The following is a 25,006-nucleotide window of genomic DNA, read 5'->3' on the forward strand; positions in this document are numbered from 1 at the left end:
GGGGGGCTCGCTCGACCCACCAGCGGACAGGCACCAGTATTGGGAGAGGGGGGCTGGCCATCAGGGTTCACCGCGGCTCTGGCACAAACCCGGCGACACGGAGGTGGCACGGGCAGGAGCGGACTGGCCGTGTCGGCTTCTCACTTTTTGGATTTTAGAAGGGCATGACATGCCTATATCTGTGTCTCCCCCTCCTTTTACTCCTCCACCTCTTTTATTTTCGCATGACTATATGTACTTGTCACTTTTCCATGTGTTAGTTATGTCTTCTGAGCAGTTTGTCAGCTTTTGGACACCTTTGAAGGTGTTTTCTATGTGTTTCTATGTGTTTTTGTTTGCCTGCCATTGGTTTTAACGGTGTTCGAAGGTGTTCGACGAACAGTTTGACGAACAGTTCGGCGAACACACGGGTGTTCGACGAACCGAACCGAACTCGAACACTACGGGGGTGGCTCAACACTAGTGGGAAGCTGCCCCATCTTGTGCATCCGTGGCCTCTTCATCCTCTGTGGCTGGGGTGAAAGCAGTCACACATGTTTTTGGACGCAGACCTGCCACCTCTTTACCCGCAACATCCAGTGTGATTGGCAGGTCATCATTTCATTTGGAAGTGGAAACACCAGCTGGTGTTGAGTGCTCTCCGACATCGATAGGACCACCTTTGGATCAAGGCAACCTAACTTTTCCGCCTGCATCTTCCTCACAGACCGGCAGTTTGCCGGGGACACCCTACTCAACCCCGTCTAAGCACAACAGCCAGCCCTCGGTCCCTCAGATGTGGACAAGTAAAAGACCATTTACTCCTAGCCATGACAAAGCTAAGAGGTTGAATTTCACCATCTGCAGGCTGTTGGCTACAGAAATGCTGCCTTTCCGCCTGGTGGACACAGAGGATTTTCAAGACCTTATGTCCGTCGCAGTGCCCCAGTACCAGATGCCCAGTCGGCACTACTTCTCAAAGAATGGTGTGCCTGCGCTACACCAGCAAGTCGCACACAACATCACCACTTTTTTGAGAAACTCTGTGTGTGACAGGGTGTATTTCACCACAGATACTTGGACGAGTAGGCATGGACAGGGGCGTTACATGTCGCTGACTGAGCACTGGGTAACTATGGTGACAGCAGGACAAGGGGCTGCTGTCCAAGTCTTGCCGTCGCCATGAGTTATGCATCAATCCTCTTTATCTAGAAGTTCCTCCACTGCTTCTGCCTCCTCAACCTCCTCTCGGTCCTCCACCTGCACACAAAGCCTGTCTGGTAATGCCACCCGCTTTCTAACTGCGCAGAAGGAATCCTGCACACCTCCTTACTATGCTGGCAGCAGGGCTCGACGGCATCAGGCGTTGTTTACTTTGAAATGTCTGGGAAAAGTGAGTCACACAGCTGAGGAGTTGTGGTCAGCTCTGGAGACCCAGTTTCATGAATGGTTGTCTCCACTGGACCTGCAACCTGGGAAGGCTGTGTGCGACAATGCTACAAACCTGGGTGTGGCCCTTCGCCGGGGCAATGTCACACACGTGCCTTGTATGGCTCACGTGTTGAACCTGGTTGTCGAGCAATTTTTAGCCCACTATCCTGGACTAGATGGCCTTCTGCAGAGGGCACGGTCACTGTGTGCTCACTTCCGCCGCTCGCATCCCGCAGCTCAACGACTTACATCTCTACAGAAGTCGTTGGGCCTGCCATTTCACCGGCTGAAATGCGATGTGCCGACACGGTGGAATTCAACTCTGCACATGTTGCAGCGACTGTGGCAGCACTGACAAGCCCTGGTGCAATACGTTCTGACGTATAGCCTGGGCCAACGAGATACAGAGGTGGGGCAAATCATGCTGCAGTAGTGGTCTCAGATCAGGGACCTATGCACCCTTCTGCACAGTTTTGAAATGGCGACGAAGATGTTTAGTGCTGACGATGCCATTATCAGCATGACTATTCCGGTGATTTACATGTTGGAGCACATATTAAAATGAATTCGGAGTCAGGTGGTGGGACAAGAGGAGGTGGAGGAAGTAGAGGAGGAGTCGTATGCGGAAGGGATAACATCTCGAAGGTCCAGACGGTCACCAGCACTAAGGCGGCAGGCATGGGAGGGTGGGGGAGAGGGATTAACCAGGGCTCATGGTAGCAGCCAAACTGTTGAGGAAGGTGCTGGAGCCGAGGAAGAAGTAGAGGACGAACTGGCGATGGGCATGGAAGACTCATCAGATAAGGGAGACCTTGATCACATTTCTGTTGTGCGAGGTTGAGGGGAGAGGGCAGACGAAGGAAGCATGATTCTTACCTCGCTACCAACACAACAAGGACTTGGTCCTCCTGGATGCGCAAGACACATGAGTGCCTTCTTGCTGCACTACCTGCAACATGACCCTCGGATTGTAAGAATTCAAAGTAATCCCGACTACTGGGTTGCCACACTCTTAGATCCCCGGTACAAAAGTAAATTTGCCGAAATAATTCCTGCCATAGAAAGGGATTCACGCATGCAGGAGTATTAGCAGAGGCTGTTGCAGAATCTTACATGTGCTTTTCCACAAAACACCAGTAGTGCATGTAGTGAATCTCACAGTTCTAACTTGCAAACCGTGGGACTGTCGAGTCTTCATCACTCAAACCGTAACAGTAACACAGTATCTGCTGGTAACAGCAATTTTGTGGAATTGTTTCACCACTTTTTTAGACCATCGTTTGCAAGGCCACAGGAGACAAGAAGTCTGACACATAGTCAACGCCTAGAGAGGATGGTACAGGAGTATTTCCAAGTGAACATCGAAGCCATGACTGTGTCACTGGACCCTTGCTCATTTTGGGCTTCCAATCTGGAAAAATGGCCGGAGCTCGCCACTCACGCCTTGGAGATCTTGTCATGCCCTGCATCCAGCGTTCTCTCTGAACGTGTGTTCAGTGCTGCTGGTGGTGTGCTGACAGATAAGCGCACGCGGCTGTCCACTGAGAATGTAGACAGACTCACGTTCATAAAGATGAACAAATCATGGATCCGCAAGGACTTTTCTACCCCTGTGTCATCCTGGGGAGACTAAAAGCTTGAGGATTTGGTAAAATCACCTCACCAACCGTTTTAAGCAACTCTGGGGCAATTGATGCCACTGAAGTGGTGTCTGTGCCACAATTTTTGGAAAAAATGAAGACTCTTTTTGGAGTCCCCTTGCTGTGTTTTACGTGACGTTGGCATTGTCAATTCCAGGTGGGTTGGGTCGCTCCCGGCCCCCCTTTTAACCGTAAGAAACTACATACACTATGGCTTGGGGTAACACAGATGGTTGAGTCTGAAGAGCTGTTTACTCAGAGGTCTGCTCCAAAGCTTCAGTGTCTGCTAGTCAGCGTGGTAGCCCAGATCTGAAGCAAGCTACACCGCCTGTGTATCTAATAAGAATTTTTAACTGCATCTAGCCTAGGCAGACTGTGGGGACCCCCAACCAAACCCAGATGCTCAGCCCCCCTACCACCACCCTTTCCTTGACAATATAATAATGTAACTCTTACAACTGGATGGGTGAGGATCGGTCACAGCTTTATTAACTCTTTATACTTATTCCATTAGAAAGGCATTTTATTTCTAAAATAATTCAGCTTGTTGCAGCATGCCCTGTGTCTCCACACCGGCAAGTTGGCCAACAAGTGTAACTCTCCAACATGTCCTTTCTATTTCCAGGCCACGGAGGATCCTGCGTACTCGTATGCAGGACTCTGACCCCCATCCATCACTCTTACCGCTTGTTCCACTCCGTCCTGGAGTCCTGACAGGAATATGTCCAGTCCAATATCCATTAAGTGAACACCGTCAGGCCGTATGAGGCCTGCTTTATCTCCTTCCAGTTGTCGGTGTCGTATCACTACACCGCCTCTGTCTCTTCTAAATTTTGCAATCCGAATATTTATTACCCGCCTTGTCCGTTCGATGGCCATGATGTCTCGCGCACCTTGCCATACCGCTATCGGCACAATCTCTGACCATACTATAGTTAGTTTTGTGAAAAATTCTCTGAAGCGCTCAGTGTCTAGTTTCATTATTGCCATTAGTTATGCACTCTTGTGATGACCTATGTCGTTTCCCCCGGCCTGTATAACTAAGATGACCAGAACTCTTGCCTCTCTCCCTACTTTGATTACCTCCATTAGTACCTGTGGCCATTGCAGGCCTCTAATACCTCTCCAGTTGAAATATGTGTTATGAAACTCTAATTTCCTCCCGCCTGGGCGGACTTTCGCCCTTTTTTCTGCCCAATATATATATGAGTGGCCTATCACCCATACTGTTGGCTTAGCGTCACCTGTAAAAGAAACAAACCACCTTAGGATAACAAGTCCGGTCTTATGTATCTCGCCAAACACGTGGATCGCCATCTCCCTATCCTCTGAACTTCCGTTTCTGACAGTCCTGCTCTTGTTGCTTCCGTGGCCGCGCCTATGCGGAATGAGTGTGTCCCGTAATCTTTGGGGTGGTTCCCTGCTGATGTTAGGCATTTATTAAATATAGCTTGGAACTGGTATCTTGATAATGGCGTTCCATCGATGTGTGATAGGAAGCAATTACTTTGTGATCTGATGGTTATATATGTTTTTACTATTGTTACCCGACTCAGTGTACCGTTTGTGGGTTGTAGAAGTACCCAAGTGCCCCTGCCCGCTGGAACCGTTTTCGATTTGCTTATGCGTAGACTTATTGCATTATTGGCTATGACTACGTCCTGCTGTAATAAGCCTCCACTGGTGGTAATTTTGGATTGAGGGACTAATTCGCTTATGCATAGCGCCCCGAAGAAGGCGATCGCAAATGCAGTAGACAGTAGTGTTGCTTCAAATCTTCAAATTGTGAGTGTCATGTTAATGGTGTTAGGGATATGATGTGAGAAATCAGTTTTAGTGACACGGGACGGGACGTCTACACTCCTGACTTGGCTGACCCCTTTTCCACCCTTTTATGGATTGTCTGATGATGAATCTCTTTGTCACATCTCCCCAATTCAGTAGTTGGAAGTGAAATGCTACTCCGGTCAGACACCGCTGCGCTGACGCCCCTGATATGCCCCTCATCATTAGCTGGTGGAGAAATTCTATGGTGACTTGTAATCTGGCTTGTTCACATTGGTCAACCCGTCTGCCTGCTACTAGTCGTGTCCACTCTTCCCATGCCTTACCGTATGCTTGCCACGTCGACGGGGCAACTGACGCTCTGATTAATGGCATCAACTATTCGCCACTAGATATCATAGGGAGGGTGGGCAACTGTTGCCTGATGGGTGGGCTTTGGGGAGGAGCTCTGTGAAAATCTGCCAATTGAATTGTGATAAAGCGTTAGCAGCAGCGTTAGACCCCTCAGCATCGTGGCTAGTGCGGACCCATACATTGTGTTTGAGGCACAGGAATGCTAGCCGGCGTAGTAGGCCTAGCACTGGGAGAGACGATGTTGCCATCTTATTAATGCAGTGCGCTAGACTGGTGTTTTTTGTTATGAAGTGTATATTTTTGTTAGCCAGGCGCGCTCCCCATATTTCTATTGCTACCACTATTGGGAAGAATTCCAGGAGTGTCTGTTTTTTTGTCAGCACTTGTTCTGCCCAATACGGAGGCCATAAGCTTGTGCACCATTGGTTATTTAGTATCGCTGCATATCCGTACAGATGGGCTACTCCAATGAGTAACAGACACTGCTACAGGCCCAAAAGGTTTTACTTGGCTAGATGCAGTAAAAAATTGTTATTAAATACAAAGGTGGTGTAACTTGGTACAGATGGGCTACTACAATGAGTAATAGACACTGCTACTATGCCCAAAATTATTTACTGGGCTAGATGCAGTAAAAAATTGTTATTAACCCCTTAATTACCGGGGACGTATTAGTACGCATATTTGCGTACTGCCCGTTCAGTGAGGGCTGCTCCGCTGAGCCCTCACTGAACGGAGCACATGTCAGCTGATTCTTACAGCAGACATGTGCCCGCAACAGCCGCGGGTGGAATCGCGATCCACCCGCGGCTGTTAACATGTTAAATGCCGCTGTCAATCTCTGACAGCAGCATTTAACGCGCGCTTCCGGATAGAGCGTCATAAGCCCCGCCCACCGGCGACCCCGTCACGTGATCGCGGGTCGCCGATGGGTGGGCATGACAACCGAGGGTCTGCAGCAGACGCCTGTGGTTGTCATGATCTTGTCGCTATGAGCGCCACCTAGTGGTCGGCGCTCATAGCACAGGACCATTTCTGCTGCATGCAGGGGACCTGCTCGTCCCCTGTATGTAGCAGAGGCAATCGGATAGTTGCTGCTTCTAGTCTCCTATGGAGACTATAGAAGCATGCAAAAAGTAATAAAAAAAAGGTTTTAAAAATATAAAAAAAAATAAAAAAATATAAAAGTTTAAATCACCCCCCTTTTTCCCCATTCAAAATAAAAATAATAAAAAATAAACCCCACATACACATATTTGGTATCGCCGCGTTCAGAATCGCCCGATCTATCAATATAAAAAAAGAATTAATCCGATCGGTAAACGGCGTAACGAGAAAAAAATTCTAAACGCCAGAATTACGTTTTTTGGTCGTCGCAAAATTGCAATAAAATGCAATAACGGGCGATCAAAATATCGGATCTACCCCAAACGTTATCAATAAAAATGTCAGCCTAGTGGCAAAAAATAAGCCATCAACCAGCCCCAGATCACGAAAAATGGAGACGCTACGGGTCTTAGAAAATGGCGCTATTTTTTTTTTTTTTACCAAATTTTGGAATTTTTTTCACCACTAAAATATAAAAGAACCTATACATGTTTGGTGTCTATGAACTCGTAATGACCTGTAGAATAAGAAGGGCAGGTCAGTTTTAGCATTCAGTGAATGTGGTAAGAAAAATAAATAAAAAACTGTGGTATTGCACTTTTTTTGCAATTTTACCGCACTTGGAATTTTTTTCCCGTTCTCCCGTACAGGATATGGTAAAACTAGTAATGGCGTTGAAAAGTACAACTCGTCCCGCAAAAAATGAGCCCTTACATGGCCATATTGACCAAAAAATAAAAACGCTATGGCTCTGGGAACAAGGGGAGCAAAAACGAAAATGCAAAAACGGAAAATGCTCCGGGGCTTAAGGGGTTAAATTCAAAGGTGGTGTAGCTTGCTACAGATGGGCCACTACAATGAGTAACAGACACTGCTACTATGCCCAAAATTATTTACTGGGCTAGATGCAGTAAAAAATAGTTATTAAATTCAAAGGTGGTGTAGCTTGGTACAGATGGGCTACTACAATGAGTAACAGACACTGCTATATGCCCAAAATTATTTACTGGGCTAGATGCAGTAAAACATTGTTATTAAATTCAAAGGTGGTGTAGCTTGGTACAGATGGGCTACTACAATGAGTAACAGACACTACTACTATGCCCAAAATTATTTACTGGGCTAGATGCAGTAAAAAATAGTTATTAAATTCAAAGGTGGTGTAGCTTGGTACAGATGGGCTACTACAATGAGTAACAGACACTGCTACTATGCCCAAAATTATTTACTGGGCTAGATGCAGTAAAAAATTGTTATTAAATTCAAAGGTGGTGTAGCTTGGTACAGATGGGCTACTACAATGAGTTACAGACCCTGCTACAGGCCCAAAATTATTTACTGGGCTAGATGCAGTAAAAGAATGTTATTAAATTCAAAGGTGGTGTAGCTTGGTACAGTGTCTGTTACAATGAGCAGTGTCTGTTACAATGCAGTGTCTGTTACAATGAGTAACAGACACTGCTACAGGCCCAAAATTATTTACTGCTCTAGATGCAGTAAAAAATTGTTATTAAATTCAAAGGTGGTATAGCTTGGTACAGATGGGCTACTACAATGAGTAACAGACTCTGCTACAGGCCCAAAATTATTTACTGGGCTAGATGCAGTAAAAAATAGTTATTAAATTCAAAGGTGGTGTAGCTTGGTACAGATGGGCTACTACAATGAGTAACAGACACTGCTACAGGCCCAAAATTATTTACTGGGCTAGATGCAGTAAAAAATTGTTATTAAATACAAAGGTGGTGTAGCTTGGTACAGATGGGCTGCTACAATGAGTAACAGACACTGCTACATGCCCAAAAATTTTTACTGGGCTAGATGCAGTAAAAAATTGTTATTAAATTCAAAGGTGGTGTAGCTTGGTACAGATGGGCTACTACAATGAGTAACAGACACTGCTACAGGCCCAAAATTATTTACTGGGCTAGATGCAGTAAAAAAATGTTATTAAATTAAAAGGTGGTGGAGCTTGGTACAGATGGGCTACTACAATGAGTAACAGACACTGCTACTATGTCCAAAAGGTTTTACTTGGCTAGGTGTAGTAAAAAAAATGGTATTAGATACACAGGTGGTGTAGCTTGCAACACAGATAGGCTACTCCACTGACTAACACACACTGCAGGAGGCCAAAAAGGATTTGCTTTGCTAGATTTAGCCAAATGCTGTGAAAAACACTTGCACAGCTCTGGCACAGACCTGCCTGGCAAAAATTCCTAGGAACTGCTTTAACCTAGCCCTCAAAAGGGCTGCAATTACAAACTAGTCCCTACTCCCTAAACCTTTCTGTCTATTTAAGAAAAAATTCGCTTGCAATTCACAGTTACACAATATATCGCTAACAGCAGCAGCGGTGCCGTCTAACACTCAGCTGCAGCAGTGAGAAAATGGTGGCGACGGGGAAAATGGCTGGGTCTTATTGGGCAAGGACATGTGACATACACAGAGAATGACACATGCCCTTGCTTGTGTGAAAAAAAAGCACTTTGCTGCGTGTGTGCGCTGCTGATAGGCTGACAGATTGCACCGCCCCACTGTAAATGCGGGAAAAAAAAAAAAATGGAGATCGGCATTATTTCTGCAGAGATTCATCCCCTGCCCCTCCCCCCGCCCGCTGTACACTGAAAATGTGTATTAACATTGATTAACAGTATTACTGTGAAAAAATCCAGTTACGATTTTGGTGCACGAACAGTTATCGAACATAACCTCGAACAGCCGGATTTTTTGCAAATCGTTCGGGTTCGTCGAACGGCTCGAACACCGTCCAAAACAGCTCAAATTTGAGATTGGCGAACAGTTCGAGTCGAACACCGCTCATCTCTAATAGACACCTCTCTATTACTAACATCAGGGCTTGATGTCAGCTGTGATTTTTGACAATTCACAGGCGACATCAACTCCAAGTCCCATTACCCCAGTAGCCACAACTCCAGGGCAATCAGGAAGAACAAAGGCGAAGTGCCAGAACTGGAGCATCTAATGTGATGCACCACTTCTTTGGCGGCTGAGGGCTGGTTTTTTTAGGCTAGGAAGGGACCAATATCCATGTCTGCTTTACTTTTGCTGGTTTCATAATATAGGGAGGGCCCACGTTGTTTTTTTCATTTATTTGTTTAAACAAGCCTAAAAAGCTGTACAATAAACTCCACATGAAAGTCACTAAAGGGTGCAAGTCTATAATACATAGGGGGGTTGTGAAATTATTTATCTGAAGCATATCTCTCTATCTATTTTATCTACCTATTCTCAGAGTTTTGGCTGTGAACTTTCCGTGCTTTGTTGATACAATTTTGTAGTTCCTTTGAAAGGTGTGAATAAAAATCAGATGTCATATACACTGTCCGTGTGTCGTCCGTTTTTTCTCTCACATCTATTGACTTGCATTGTTTCGTCTGATATACATGACCACTCGCAGCACACTGAGATTTTTTTCCTCAGCCCAGTTACAGCTAAGGAAATAAGGAAAAAGTCACAGATCAGCACTGACTCATTGAACAACATTGGTTAGAGTGCAATGTGCATTGTACTCGTCTGGTTTATGCGCTAATGTAAGCGAACCCTAAGAATGCAAAAAACCTTTTGGATGGATTTATTTTGACCACTTTTGGAATTTTTTTGTAATTTATTTTTGTACGTTGAAATAGTCTTCTGCCATCTGAGATGAGGTGATTTGTTAGTTTGGTTGACATCAGTTCATCTTTAGTGGTCCTAATTAGAGATGAGCGTTGTTCTACTCGAACTGTTCGCCAATCTCAAATTCGAGCTGTTTTGGGCGGTGTTCGAGCCGTTCGGCGAACACGAACAATTTGAGAAAAATTCGGCTGTTCGAGGTTATGTTCGATAACTGTTCGTGCACCAAAATCATAACTGGATTTTTTCTCAGTAATGATGAAAATTAATGTTAATACGCAGTTTGAGTGTACAGCGGGGTGGGGGGAGGGGCAGGGGATGGATCTCTGCAGGAACAATGAAGATCTCCATTTTTTTTTCTCTTTCCCGCATTTACAGTGGGGAGGTGCAATCTGTCAGCCTATCAGCAGCGCACACACGGAGCGAAGTGCTTTTTTTCACACAAGCAAGGGCATGTGTCATTGGCAGTGTATGTCACATGTCCTTGCCCTATAAGACCAAGCCATTTTCCCCGTCGCCACCATTTTCTCACTGCTGCAGCTGCGTGTTAGACGGCACCGCTGTTGCTGTGTGCGCTATACCTTGTTAATTTCAAGCCAATTTTCGCACAAATATACAGATAGCTTGGGAGTAGGGAATAGTTGTGATTGCAGTCCTTTTAAGGACTAGGTTACAGCATTTCCTACGACTTTTATCAGGGAGGTCTGTGCTCTTAAATAGATAGGTTGTGGGAGTAAAGACTAATTGTAATTGGAGTCCTTTTCAGGACTAGGTTACATGAGTTCCTATCAGTTATTGCCAGGCAGGTCTGTGCCAGTGCTGTGCAAGTTTTTTTCACAGCATTTGGCTGAATCTAGCAAAGCTAATCCTTTTTGGCCTATTGCAGAGTGTGTTAGTCAGTGGAGTAGCCTATCTGTGTTGCAAGATATACCACCTGTGTATAGAATACCAATTTTTTTACTGCACCTAGTGAAGTAAAATCTTTTGGGCATAGCATCATTCTATTAGTCCATCTATACTGACCTCCATCAGGTTGCAAATTAAAACTAATTTTTATCTGCATCTACAGTACCTCTGAAAAAATATTTGGGCTTCTAGCAGTGTGTGGGACTTGTTCTATTAGTCCATCTATACTGACCTCCATCAGGTTGCAAACTGAATATATTTTTTTCTGCATCTACCTCTGAAAAAATATTGGGCTTCTAGCTGTGTGTGGGTCTTGTTCTATTAATCCATCTATACTGACCTCCATCAGGTTGCAAACTGAATATAATTTTTTTCTGCATCTAGCTCTGAAAAAATATTTGGCCTTCTAGCAGTGTGTGGGACTTGTTCTATTAGTCCATCTATACTGACCTCCATCAGGTTGCAAACTGAATATATTTTTTTCTGCATCTACCTCTGAAAAAATATTGGGCTTCTAGCTGTGTGTGGGTCTTGTTCTATTAATCCATCTATATTGACCTCCATCAGGTTGCAAACTGAATATATTTTTTTCTGCATCTACCTCTGAAAAAATATTTGGCCTTCTAGTAGTGTGTCGGACTTTCTCTATTAGTCCATCTATACTGACCTCCATCAGGTTGCAAATTAAAACTAATTTTTATCTGCATCTACAGTACCTCTGAAAAAATATTTGGGCTTCTAGCAGTGTGTGGGACTTGTTCTATTAGTCCATCTATACTGACCTCCATCAGGTTGCAAACTGAATATATTTTTTTCTGCATCTACCTCTGAAAAAATATTGGGCTTCTAGCTGTGTGTGGGTCTTGTTCTATTAATCCATCTATACTGACCTCCATCAGGTTGCAAACTGAATATATTTTTTTCTGCATCTACCTCTGAAAAAATATTTGGCCTTCTAGTAGTGTGTCGGACTTTCTCTATTAGACTATCTATACTGACCTCCATCAGGTTGCAAATTAAAACTAATTTTTATCTGCATCTACAGTACCTCTGAAAAAATATTTGGGCTTCTAGCAGTGTGTGGGACTTGTTCTATTAGTCCATCTATACTGACCTCCATCAGGTTGCAAACTGAATATAGTTTTTTCTGCATCTACCTCTGAAAAAATATTGGGCTTCTAGCTGTGTGTGGGTCTTGTTCTATTAATCCATCTAAACTGACCTCCATCAGGTTGCAAACTGAATATATTTTTTTCTGCATCTACCTCTGAAAAAATATTTGGCCTTCTAGTAGTGTGTCGGACTTTCTCTATTAGTCCATCTATACTGACCTCCATCAGGTTGCAAACTGAATATAATTTTTTTCTGCATCTAGCTCTGAAAAAATATTTGGCCTTCTAGTAGTGTGTCGGACTTTCTCTATTAGTCCATCTATACTGACCTCCATCAGGTTGCAAATTAAAAGTAATTTTTATCTGCATCTACAGTACCTCTGAAAAAATATTTGGGCTTCTAGCAGTGTGTGGGACTTGTTCTATTAGTCCATCTATACTGACCTCCATCAGGTTGCATACTGAATATAGTTTTTTCTGCATCTACCTCTGAAAAAATATTGGGCTTCTAGCTGTGTGTGGGTCTTGTTCTATTAATCCATCTATACTGACCTCCATCAGGTTGCAAACTGAATATATTTTTTTCTGCATCTACCTCTGAAAAAATATTTGGCCTTCTAGTAGTGTGTCGGACTTTCTCTATTAGTCCATCTATACTGACCTCCATCAGGTTGCAAATTAAAACTAATTTTTATCTGCATCTACAGTACCTCTGAAAAAATATTTGGGCTTCTAGCATTGTGTGGGACTTGTTGTATTAGTCCATCTATACTGACCTCCATCAGGTTGCAAACTGAATATATTTTTTTCTGCATCTACCTCTGAAAAAATATTTGGCCTTCTAGTAGTGTGTCGGACTTTCTCTATTAGTAAATCTATACTGACCTCCATCAGGTTGCAAATTAAAAATAATTTTTATCTGCATCTACAGTACCTCTGAAAAAATATTTGGGCTTCTAGCTGTGTGCGGGACTTGTTGTATTAGTCCATCTATACTGACCTTCATCAGGTTGCAAACTGAATATATTTTTTTCTGCATCTACCTCTGAAAAAATATTTGGCCTTCTAGTAGTGTGTCGGACTTTCTCTATTAGTCCATCTATACTGACCTCCATCAGGTTGCAAATTCAAAATAATTTTTTTCTGCATCTAACCCAGCCAATAGTTTTGGCCTAATGCCACAGTTTGGCCACTCAGCTCTGCTCGGTTACCATCCATTGTTTTTTTGTGCAAACAACTCCAGAGTTGTGAATTAGTTAACCACCAAAATGAGTGGAAAAAGGCCTGCTGCTGGTGGAAAGGGGAATAGGCGTGTTGGGAAGGGGAAAAAAGGTTGTGTCCGTGGGGTAGGTGTTAAAGCAACAGTAACATCTGCAGAAGAAAGACCATCTTCCAGCCAAACTAAAATGTCTACTTCTTTTAGCGGACAATGTGATAAGATCCCTTTCTTACGGCCACGCCAATCGCTACAAATTCCAGATGAGGCACAAAAACAGCAGGTGCTTCAACGGATATCAAGTGCTCCTTTAAGTGGGCTCTCCTCCACATCAACTTCAACATCACAAATACTCCAGTCCTCAAAGGTGTCACCCAAATCGCACTTGCTTCCTCACAGCTCCCAAATCTCCAGCTGCCCGTCTGAGTATGAGGTAGAACAGATGGTTGAGTCTGCAGAGCTGTTTACTCATACTATAGCCTGGGAATCAGAGGTCGACTCCAGCGCTTCTGTGAATCCAGACGAGGAAATGATCTGCACTGATGCCCAGAATCTTTATGAGTCGGATCCAGGACCAGACGCAGAAGGTTCTGACCATAATGTAGACCCTCATTCCCAAACTGTAACTCCTGTTGGTGGAGACAATGAGGAAGACGATGATAAGACTCAAATACCTGATTGGAGCGACAACTTTAGTTTTTTGTCAGGGCAGGAACAGGTTGGCTCTGAGGACGACGAGTGTGATAACGCACAGGGTGATGATGATGAGGTTGGAGATCCCACTTACTGTCAACCCACAGTCAGCCAAGAGATGAGGTCAGCAGAGGAGGTGGAGGAAGATGCTAGTGACGACGAGGTCAGGTTGCGCCTTCCTGGACAGAGACGTAGTACTGGAAGCACGTCAACAACTGCATCCTCAAACACAACTCTGCCTCTCACCACAAGTCGTGGTGGCTCTTCAGGTCGCATGGGTGCTAAGCCTTGCATAGCCTGGGCATTTTTTCAGATCGATAAAGATGACCCAACTCGTGTTATCTGTAACATTTGTCAGCAAAAGCTAAGTAGAGGCCAAAAAATACATAGTTTGAGTACTTCATGCATGAACCGGCACATGGACATGAAGCATAAGTTGCAGTGGGAAGCTCAGTGTGCTACAATGCGGCCTAGCCGGCCGGGCCAACCACCGTCTGCCATATCTTGTGCATCCGCGGCCTCTTCATCCTCTGTGACTGGGGGGACAGCAGTCACACCTGTTTTGGGGCGCAGACCTGCCACCTCTTTACCCGCAACAGCCAGCGTGATTGGCAGGTCATCATTTTCTTTGGAGGTGGTAACACCAGCTGGTGTTGAGCGCTGTCCGACATCGATAGCACCACCTTTGGATGAAGGCAACCTAACATGTCCGCCTGCATCTTCCTCACAGACCGGCAGTTTGCCGGGGACACCCTTATCAACCCCGTCTAAGCACAATAGCCAGCCCTCGGTCCCTCAGATGTGGACAAGTAAAAGACCATTTCCTCCTAGCCATGAGAAAGCTAAGAGGTTGAATTTCACCATCTGCAAGCTCTTGGCTACAGAAATGCTGCCTTTCCGCCTGGTGGACACAGAGGATTTTCGAGACCTTATGTCCGTCGCAGTGCCCCAGTACCAGATGCCCAGTCGGCACTACTTCTCAAAGAAAGGTGTGCCTGCGCTCCACCAGCATGTCGCACACAACATCACCGCTTCTTTGAGAAACTCTGTGTGTGACAGGGTGCATTTCACCACAGACACTTGGACGAGTAGGCATGGACAGGGGCGTTACATGTCGCTGACTGGGCACTGGGTAACTATGGTGACAGCAGGACAAGGGGCTGCTGTCCAAGTCTTGCCGTCCCCACGAGTTGTGCGTCAATACTCTTTATGTCAAAGTTCCTCCACTGCTTCTGCCTCCTCAACCTCCTCTCGGTCTTCCACCTGCACCCAAAGCCTGTCTGGTCATGCCACAAGCTTTCTAACTGCGCAGAAGGGATCCTGCACACCTCCTTACTATGCTGGCAGTAGGGCTCAACGTCATCAGGCGGTTTTTACATTGAAATGTCTGGGAAATGTGAGTCACACAGCTGAGGAGTTGTGGTCAGCTCTGGAGAACCAATTTCATGAATGGTTGTCTCCACTGGACCTGAAACCAGGGAAGGCCGTGTGCGACAATGCTGCAAACCTGTGTGCGGCCCTTCGCCGGGGCAATGTCACACACGTGCCTTGTATGGCTCACGTGTTGAACCTGGTTGTCCAGCAATTTTTAGCCCACTATCCCAGACTAGATGGCCTTCTGCAGAGGGCACGGTCGCTGTGTGCTCACTTCCGCCGTTCGCATCCCGCAGCTCAGCGACTTACATCTCTACAGAAGTCGTTGGGCCTGCCACTTCACCGGCTAAAATGCGATGTGCCTACCCGGTGGAATTCAACTCTGCACATGTTGCAGCGACTGTGGCAGCACCGACAAGCCCTGGTGCAATACGTTCTGACGTATAGCCTGGGCCAACGAGATTCAGAGGTGGGGCAAATCACGCTGGAGGAGTGGTCTCAGATCAGGGACCTATGCACCCTTCTGCACAGTTTTGAAATGGCGACGAAGATGTTTAGTGCTGACGATGCCATTATCAGCATGACTATTCCGGTGATTTACATGCTGGAGCACATGTTAAACAGAATTCGGAGTCAGGTGGTGGCACAAGAGGAGGTGGAGGAAGTAGAGGAGGAGGAGTTGTATGCGGAAGGGCTAACATCTGCAAGGTCCAGAAGGTCGGCAGCACCAAGGCGGCAGGCATGTGAGGGTGGGGGAGATGGTTTTACCAGGGCGCATGGTAGCAGCCAAACTAGTGAGGAAGGTGCAGGAGCCCAGGAAGAAGTGGAGGACGAACTGATGGAAGACTCATCAGATGAGGGAGACCTTGATCACATTTCTGTTGTGCGAGGTTGGGGGGAGAGGACAGAGGAAGGAAGCATGATTGTTACCTCGCCACCAACACAGCAGGGACTTGGTGCTCCTGGATGCGCAACACACATGAGTGCCTTCTTGCTGCACTACCTGCAACATGACCCTCGAATTGTGAGAATTAGAAATAATCCTGACTACTGGGTTGCCACACTGTTAGATCCCCGGTACAAAAGTAAATTTGCAGAAATTATTCCTGCCATAGAAAGGGATGCCCGCATGCAGGAGTATCAGCAGAGACTGTTGCAGAATCTTACATGTGCTTTTCCACAAAATACCAGTGGTGCACGTAGTGAATCTCACAGTTCCAACTTGCCAACCGTGGGACCGTCAAGTGTTCAGCACTCAAACCGTAACAGAACCACAGTATCTGCTGGTAACATCAATTTTGCGGAATCATTTCACCACTTTTTTAGCCCATCCTTTGCAAGGCCACAGGAGACAAGAAGTCTGACACATAGTCAACGCCTAGAGACGATGGTACAGGAGTATCTCCAAGTAAACATTGAAGCCACGACTGTGTCACTGGACCCTTGCTCTTTTTGGGCTTCCAATCTGGATAAATGGCCGGAGCTAGCCACTTACGCCTTGGAGATCTTGTCATGCCCCGCAGCCAGCGTTCTGTCTGAACGTGTGTTCAGCGCTGCTGGTGGTGTGCTGACAGATAAGCGCACGCAGCTCTCCACTGATAATGTAGACAGACTCACGTTCATAAAGATGAACAAATCATGGATCCGAAACGACTTTTCTACCCCTGTGTCATCCTGGGGAGAGTAAAAGCTTGATGATTGGTTAAAATCACCCTACCAACCGTTTTAAGCTTTCAAATTACTAATCATGTTTATCTGTATCTTGACTGGAAAATAATTTGGGCTTTGTAGCAGTGTGCAGCACTGATCCTATTAGGCCATCTATAATAAGCTCCACCAGATTTAAAATTAAAAATAATTTTTAGCTGCATCTAGCCCGGAAAATAATTTTGGGGCTCCGAGATGCGCAAGACACATAAGTGCCTTCTTGCTGCACTACCTGCAGCATGACCCTCATATTGTCAGAATTCGAAGTAATCATGACTACTGGGTTGCCACACTCTTAGATCCCCCAAACTTTTCGATCAACCTTTTCATTTTAATAAAGACCAAAAAAATGGTCATTTTTGAAATTATAAGCATTAGCAGGTTGTTAGAAACTGAAATCAAACAGTTTTCAACTCAAAACTTTATTCTAGGTGATGTTACATTTTCACATAGGACCCCTTGTTCGAAAGGAGCTTCTGAACTCTCTCGTCCATTGAATTTGTCAGGTTTTGGATGGTTTCTGCTTCAATTGTTTTGCATGAGGACAGAATACCCTCCCAGAGCTGTTGCTTAGATGTGAACTGCCTCCCGCCATCATAGACACTCCTTTTAATGATGCTCCAAAGGTTCTGAATGGGGTAGAGGTCAGGGGAGCATGGGGGTCACACCATAAGTTTGTCCCCTTTTCTGCCCATATCAGCCAGAGATGCAGATGTTTTATGTGCAGCATGAGATGGTGCATTATCATGCAGAAAAATTATCTTGCTGTGAAATACACGGTTCTTCTTCTTGAACCATGGCAGGAAGTGCTGTTTGAGAAAATCCACATACATTATGGAGTTCATCTTTAGCGCCTTCAGGGATCCTAAAGGGGCCGACAATCTCTCTCCCCATGATTCCAGCCCAAAACATTACTCCACCTCCTCCTTGTTGGCGCTGTAGCCGTGTTTGCGTGGGGTGTCCATCAACCAGCCATCCTCCACTCCATCCATCTGGACCATCGAGCGCTGCACGGCACTCATCCGTGAACAAAACAGTTTTGAAATCAGTCTTCATGTAATGTTTGGCCCACTGGAGCCGTTTCTGCTTGTGTGAAGTGGATAGAGGAGGTCGACAGGATGGCGTATGCACAGCTGCAAACCTCTGAAGGACCCTGCATCTTGTTGTTCGGGGGACGTTGGAGGCACAAGCAGCTTCAAAAACTTGTCTGCTGCTATGACAAGGCTTTTTTGCCGCTGCTCTTTCAACCTGACGTAATTGCCTGTAGGAAAGAGTCCTCAATTTGCCCTTATCAGCACGCACATGTGTGTACTGTGAATCAGCTACATACTTCTTGATTGCCAAGACACTTCATCCTGATCATCGCACAATGTTGATTGTAGTCATGCCTTGACCTAAACACTCCACAATTTGTTGCTTCTCAGCAGCCGACACATCCTTTTTCTTTCCCATTTTGGCAGAAAATGTAGGCTGCTTAATAATGTGAGAGAGCCTTCTTAAGTAGTCTTGCCTTTCATTGGACACACCTGCCAAACTAATTAGCACTGGTGTCTGCAATTGCTTACAGTGATATAAAGAGCCCTGACACACATCACCATCAATGAGTTTAACTGACAAACAAACAAATTCTTCCCTTATCGCTCCTAAACACTTTTTGCATAATAATTTGGAACGCGGTGTACATGTGCTTTTCCACAAAACACCAGCGGTTCACGTAGTGAATCTTACAGTTCTAACTTGCCAACCGTGGTCTGTATGGAATTGTTCAATAAAGGGCCCAAAATTAAGATAATATAGATGGGAGAGGTCTCTATGAATAGGAATTCCTAAGTATTTGATACCCTGTGAGGGCCAGGCAAAGGGAAAGTTGGACTGGATGGAATCCTATATGGATTTGGGGAGGGAGACATCGAGGGCCTCAGACTTCGCTGCATTGATTTTAAAATTTTACCATGTAACAAAGTGATCTATTTCAGCCATAACAGCATGGATGGATATATGTGATTGAGTGATATATACTAGGACATCATCAGCAAATAGAGAGCACTTGTACTCGGTGCCTCCCACCTCAATCCACCTAATATTGGGGTTATGGCGAATTGATGAGAGCAGGTGCTCCGTCACTAGGATGTATAAGAGAGGGGACAGAGGACATCCCTGCCTTGTCCCATTGGTGATTGTGAAAGGTGATGAAAATGTTCTGACGCACCCCCTGGGCCTTGGGACACCCGGAGCCGGACCCTTTTTGGTGGATGCTGGTGGTTGTAGTCTTCGTGGCGGCGACCCGGTTCCGTGGCTCAGGGCGGACAAACCAGTGGCGGAACTATTTATGTGGTTTTGATGTTTAAATATCCGACTACGCCACCCGTGGATTGCAGTCAGAGTGAACCGCCGCTACAGGGCAGACCGCTGAGGCTGGTGTTGTGGGTGCAGCAGAGCGTAGCATAACTCCCCACGGGAGGAGTATAGCCTCAGGGCAGTGTATGCGGAGGATGGGGGTGATGGTGCAGGGCAGCAGCAGTAACGACACGGAGTCAGTGATGCAGTCCAGGGCCTTTACTCACAGTTCTTATTATCCAGACCACGTCTGCAGGTAACGGCTGCCCACGTCGTACTGTGCTCACCAGGTGAGGGGCTCAGACAACTCCCAGATAACTTTGGAGCACTTCACAGGACCCCCTTTGTGTGTCCTTTGTCTGGCCTTTCTTACCAACACTTCTGTCCGGCTGCCTCGGGCCTCCTCTTGGTAAACTTGGCGCCAGTTTCCCTGACCCTATGTGGTGCCTTCCTAGCGGGTGTAGCGAGGGGCTGCGCCACATAAAATGTCAGAGCCTCCGGTTTCTAGCTGAGGGTCGTTTCCTGCCTCCACTAGTTCGGGGACCGGTCTCCCCCTTTGGCCTGACCCCTCCACGCAGGTGGATTCGGGCGTGCGGTGGCGACTCGCCCGTCCGCACCCCTGGGATCCCTTCATTCCTCGTTCCTGGAGCCTTCTCCGCTCCTCTTCCTTCCTTCTCCCTCTTCCAGGCCTGGGCCTCTGTTACTAGGCCCGCCTCCGGAGCAGAGCTCATGCAGAGCCCCTGCTCCCTGCCACTTCTGCTCAGACTTCTCTGCACTGAACTAAGATGGTGCCCACCTTTTATACTCCCTTCTCAATGCACCCAGGAACTGCTTCCTCCCTGCTCCTGCACTACAGGGTTCCCCTTCCTCAGTGTTCCCTCCCCCCACTCCAGCCAGGGACAGGGACTGTCGTGGCCATCTCAGGGGCATATTGGTCGCCCTGCCCCACGGCAATGTGGTGTAATGCATGCAGGTGTCGGGTCCTGATCCACACTCCATCCTTACCTGAGAGTGAGATATCACACCTCTGGGTGAGGTGCAATACATCTGTAGCAACCGAGCCCTCAGGGTGCTACAGTTCCATTTATCTTCAGCCTAGGTGACGTATTGCGATACAGGGCCATGATTTTGGCTATAAAAGGGTCCCCTAGACCCCTGCCCCAAGCTTTTTAAGAGAATCATATATGGCGTGCCAGGAGACTCTATGGAATGCTTTCTCAGCATCCAACGAGAGTATCTAATTACAAATTTTTAACTGCATCTAGCCCAGGAAGTACTTTGTGCCTAGTAGCAGTGTCTGCTAGTCAGCGGATTATCCTGGCTGTTAAGCAAGCTACACCACCTGTAGTTTAGACACTTAATTTTTTCAAAGGAAATGCTTCGGGACCATGGGATACTCAGTGAAGAGCATCAGGAGGCACCCCAAGGCATAGGGGCTGGGACTGGCAGTAGGATGCCTTGCGGTGGACAGCCGAGCTCGATCCTTATAAAAGCTTTTTAACTGCAGCAGCTTTAGTGGACGCTACTGGAGCTGGAATTACGCGGCTGCTGGCATGAGACTTGCCCTCCAATAGATCCTTGTAAATGGATTTAAAGTGTATTCATTCAAATTAGAGAGACAATTTAAATTAAAAAGCTTAGAGCTGCCTCCACCACAGGGGGGCTCGCTCGACCCACCAGCGGACAGGCACCAGTATTGGGAGAGGGGGGCTGGCCATCAGGGTTCACCGCGGCTCTGGCACAAACCCGGCGACACGGAGGTGGCACGGGCAGGAGCGGACTGGCCGTGTCGGCTTCTCACTTTTTGGATTTTAGAAGGGCATGACATGCCTATATCTGTGTCTCCCCCTCCTTTTACTCCTCCACCTCTTTTATTTTCGCATGACTATATGTACTTGTCACTTTTCCATGTGTTAGTTGTGTCTTCTGAGCAGTTTGTCAGCTTTTGGACACCTTTGAAGGTGTTTTCTATGTGTTTCTATGTGTTTTTGTTTGCCTGCCATTGGTTTTAACGGTGTTCGAAGGTGTTCGACGAACAGTTCGACGAACAGTTCGGCGAACACACGGGTGTTCGACGAACCGAACCGAACTCGAACACTACGGGGGTGGCTCAACACTAGTCCTAATGGATGAGCCCTTATACTGACTTCAGTCCATTCCTATTGGTTGTATTTGACATATCTTCATTGGTTCCATTTGATGAGCCTCTACATTGATTGAATGGGAGGTGGAGGGTGGGCCTTTGTGCATATAACACAAGCAGCTGTGCCCCCCGGACACAGCCACAAACCTTGCCAATGTGTGCACACCAGCAATGTTCTCATTTAACAAACTCTTATATCACTGCCTAGCCCCCAATGAATCAAGGTCGTTAGTACAAATTGATGAAACATGTGCGACTTTTCTTTTAGGATGGATAAATAGTGTATAACCAAAAGTTAGTGTTCACTTTCTTCATAGCTGTCTTCTATTGATTTTGTATCTGCTCACTTTATTATATAAAGCTTGTGGAAAGTACTTTACTATGTTAGATGTCTAAAATACTGATAGGATTGCTATATTTCTAATATTGATGGTTGTTTGGATCTAAGTGCAATATGGATGTGAAAAAATAAGTTTTGGTGCAATATACATTGATAATATTCAATCTTACTAATTAAGTAATACTGTAATTGCACAATTATATGATTAGTGTTGTTAAAATAAGCAAAAAAATCCAAAATTGCAATATTTATTATGCATTATTATCACATTCTTTATTTTTGGGTATATCTGCAATCCATTAGTGCAATATTAAACTCTTAAAAATGCATTTTTGTTTAGTGAGAGGAGATAAGATTATTTTGCCTAAATGTAGGAGTCTCACTTGAGAGTAGCACAATCATGAGGTCACTCATATTGCCAAATTATGTAATTTTACAATTTGATAGTTTTTGCTCATCTATTTTAATGGATACCTAGCAAAGGTTACGTTTAATTGTTGTCATATCCTAATAATCACAGCAGTGATTTTGTTAATGTCAATAATTGGAATAATGAAGTAGTGAGTGGGAGGAATCAGATGACAAGAGAAGCCTCGAATTCTTGTCAAGTGTCAAGTACAAAAGAAGAGGACAGAGGTGGACTAACAAGTACAGTAGATCGCCACTAGTCAGCATATGTCCAGAGACATTCGCTTGCAGGGAAACAGGTGAACAAAGCTATTTATAAAGACTTACAGTGGGGAAAAAAGTATTTAGTCAGCCTCCAGTTGTGCAAGCTCTCCCACTTAAAAAAGATGAGAGAGGCCAGTAATTGACATCATAGGTCGACCTCAACTATGAGAGACTAAATGAGAAAACAAATCCTGAAAATCACATTGTCTGATTTGGAAAGAAATTTTTTTCAAATTTTGGTGGAAATAAGTATTTGGTCAATTACTAACAAGCAAGATTTCTGGCTCTCACAGACCTGTAGCTTCTTCTTTAAGAGGCTCCTCTGTCCTCCACTCATTACCTGCAGTACTGGCACCTGTTTGAACTTGTTATCAGTATAAAAGACACCTGTCTGCAACCTCAAACAGTCACACTCCAAACTCCACTATGGTCAAGACCAAAGAGCTGTCGAAGGACACCAGAAACAAAATTGTAGCTCTGCACCCGACTGGGAAGACTGAATCTGTAATAGGCAAGCAGCTTGGTGTGAAGAAATCAACTGTGGGAGCAATAATTACAAAATGGAAGACATTCAAGACCACTGATAATCTCCCTCGATCTGGGGCTCCACACAAGATCTCACCCCATGGGGTCAAAATGATCTCAAGAACAGTGAGCAAAAATCCCAGAACCACACGGGGGGACCTAGTGAATGACCTGCAGAGAACTGGGACCAACGTTACACAGGCTACCATCAGTAACACACTACGCCACCAAGGACTCAGATCCTGAAGTGCTGCACTTGTCCACCTGCTTAAGCCATTACATGTCCGTGCCCATCTGAAGTTTTCTGGAGAGCATTTGGATGATCCAAAAGAGTATTGGGAGAATGTCATATGGTCAGATGAAACCAAAGTAGAACTGTTTGGTAATAACACAACTCATCGTGGAGAAAGAATGCTGAGTTGCATCCAAAGAACACCATAACTACTATGAAGCATAGGGGTGGCAACATCATGCTTTGGGGCTGTTTCTCTGCCAAGGGACCAAGACGACTGATCCGTGAACATGAAAGAATGAATGGGGCCATGTATTGTGAGATTTTGAGTGCAAACCTCCTTCCATCAGCAAGGGCATTGAAGATGAAACGTTGCTGGGTCTTTCAGCATGACAATGATTCCAAGCACACCACCAGGGCAATAAAGGAGTGGCTTTGTAAGAAGCATTTCAGGGTCCTGGAGTGGCCTAGCCAGTCTCCAGATCTAAACCCTATAGAAAACCCTATAGGAAACCTTTGGAGGGAGTTGAAAGTCCGTATTGCCCAGCGACAGCCCAAAAACATCACTACTCTAGAGGAGATCTGCATGGAGGAATAGGGCAACATACCAGTAACAGTGTGTGCCAACCTTGTGAAGACTTACAGAAAATGTTTGACCTCTGTCATTGCCTACAAGGATATATAACAAAGTATTGAGATGAACTTTTGTAATTGACTAAATACTTATTTTCCACCAAAATTTGAAAAAAATTGCTTTCCAAATCAGACAATGTGATTTTCAGGATTTTTTTCCTCATTTTGTCTCTCATAGTTGAGGTCTACCTATGATGTCAATTACTGGCCTCTCTCATCTTTTTAAGTGGGAGAACTTGCACAATTGGTGGCTGACTAAATACTTTTTTCCCTATACCCTAAATGACTGCATATCCTGGTTATAGGTGAGAATATATTACTTGACATGTGAACATTTTCCTGAGCTTCAAACCTAGGAACACATTTAAACCATGATGCTGTCCGAAACTGCCACAGACTGTAAATAGTTGGGCACTGCTGCCACCACCATGCATGTGTGCCTCTCTGGAGTGTAAGTGTAAGTGTATTAGTGACGCGCCTCCTGGGCCTGTGTTGTGCAGGGGAACCCGGAACCGGGCCTGTTGTAGAATGCTGGGGGTTGTAGTCTCCGTGTGGCGGTGACCCGGTCCGTGCCCAGGGTGGTCAAACCAGTGGCAGTCTTAATGTATAGCAAATGTCCGACTACGCCACCCGTGGATTGCGGTCAGTGGGGACAGCCGCTGCGCTGCCGACCGCTGAGGCTGATGTTGTTTGCGCAGCCGAGTATGGGATAACTCCCCACGGGAGAAGTATTGCCTCAGGGCAGCTAATGTGAGAGATGATGGGAGTGATGGTGTGAGGGTCCCAGTGCTAATGGTGCTGGTGCGGCAAGGAATGACAGAGACGTGAGGTACAGTTCAGGGTCTTTACTGATGGTACAAGGCAGACCCTCCCGGGAGTACTGGCTAGTATAAGGGGCCTGGTCAGTCTGCGAGCAAGCAGGAGTTCCCCTGGCCAGGTGGAGTTGTAGGCCTCCCCGTTTATCTGCACTCTTCCTGGCTACCTTGCTGTCAGCGGTTACAAGTAGCCCACGTCCCTGAGTATACCGTGTGGTGCTCACCCGTATGGCTGGTGACTTGGGGCCTTCTGTTAGCCTCCGCTCCTGGATGGCGGCGCTGGTCCCTTCTTTGTGACTGAGCCTCCGGGCTTCTATAGCCAGAGGACCTGGAATCCCCTGCCGGTTGGTTTCTGCTGCTGGGTATATA

The sequence above is a fragment of the Phyllobates terribilis genome, unplaced genomic scaffold (genome assembly GCF_046119375.1).
Source record: "Phyllobates terribilis strain yellow unplaced genomic scaffold, ASM4611937v1 Scaffold_1__5_contigs__length_1240528914, whole genome shotgun sequence".
In the NCBI taxonomy this organism is placed as follows: Eukaryota; Metazoa; Chordata; class Amphibia; order Anura; family Dendrobatidae; genus Phyllobates; species Phyllobates terribilis.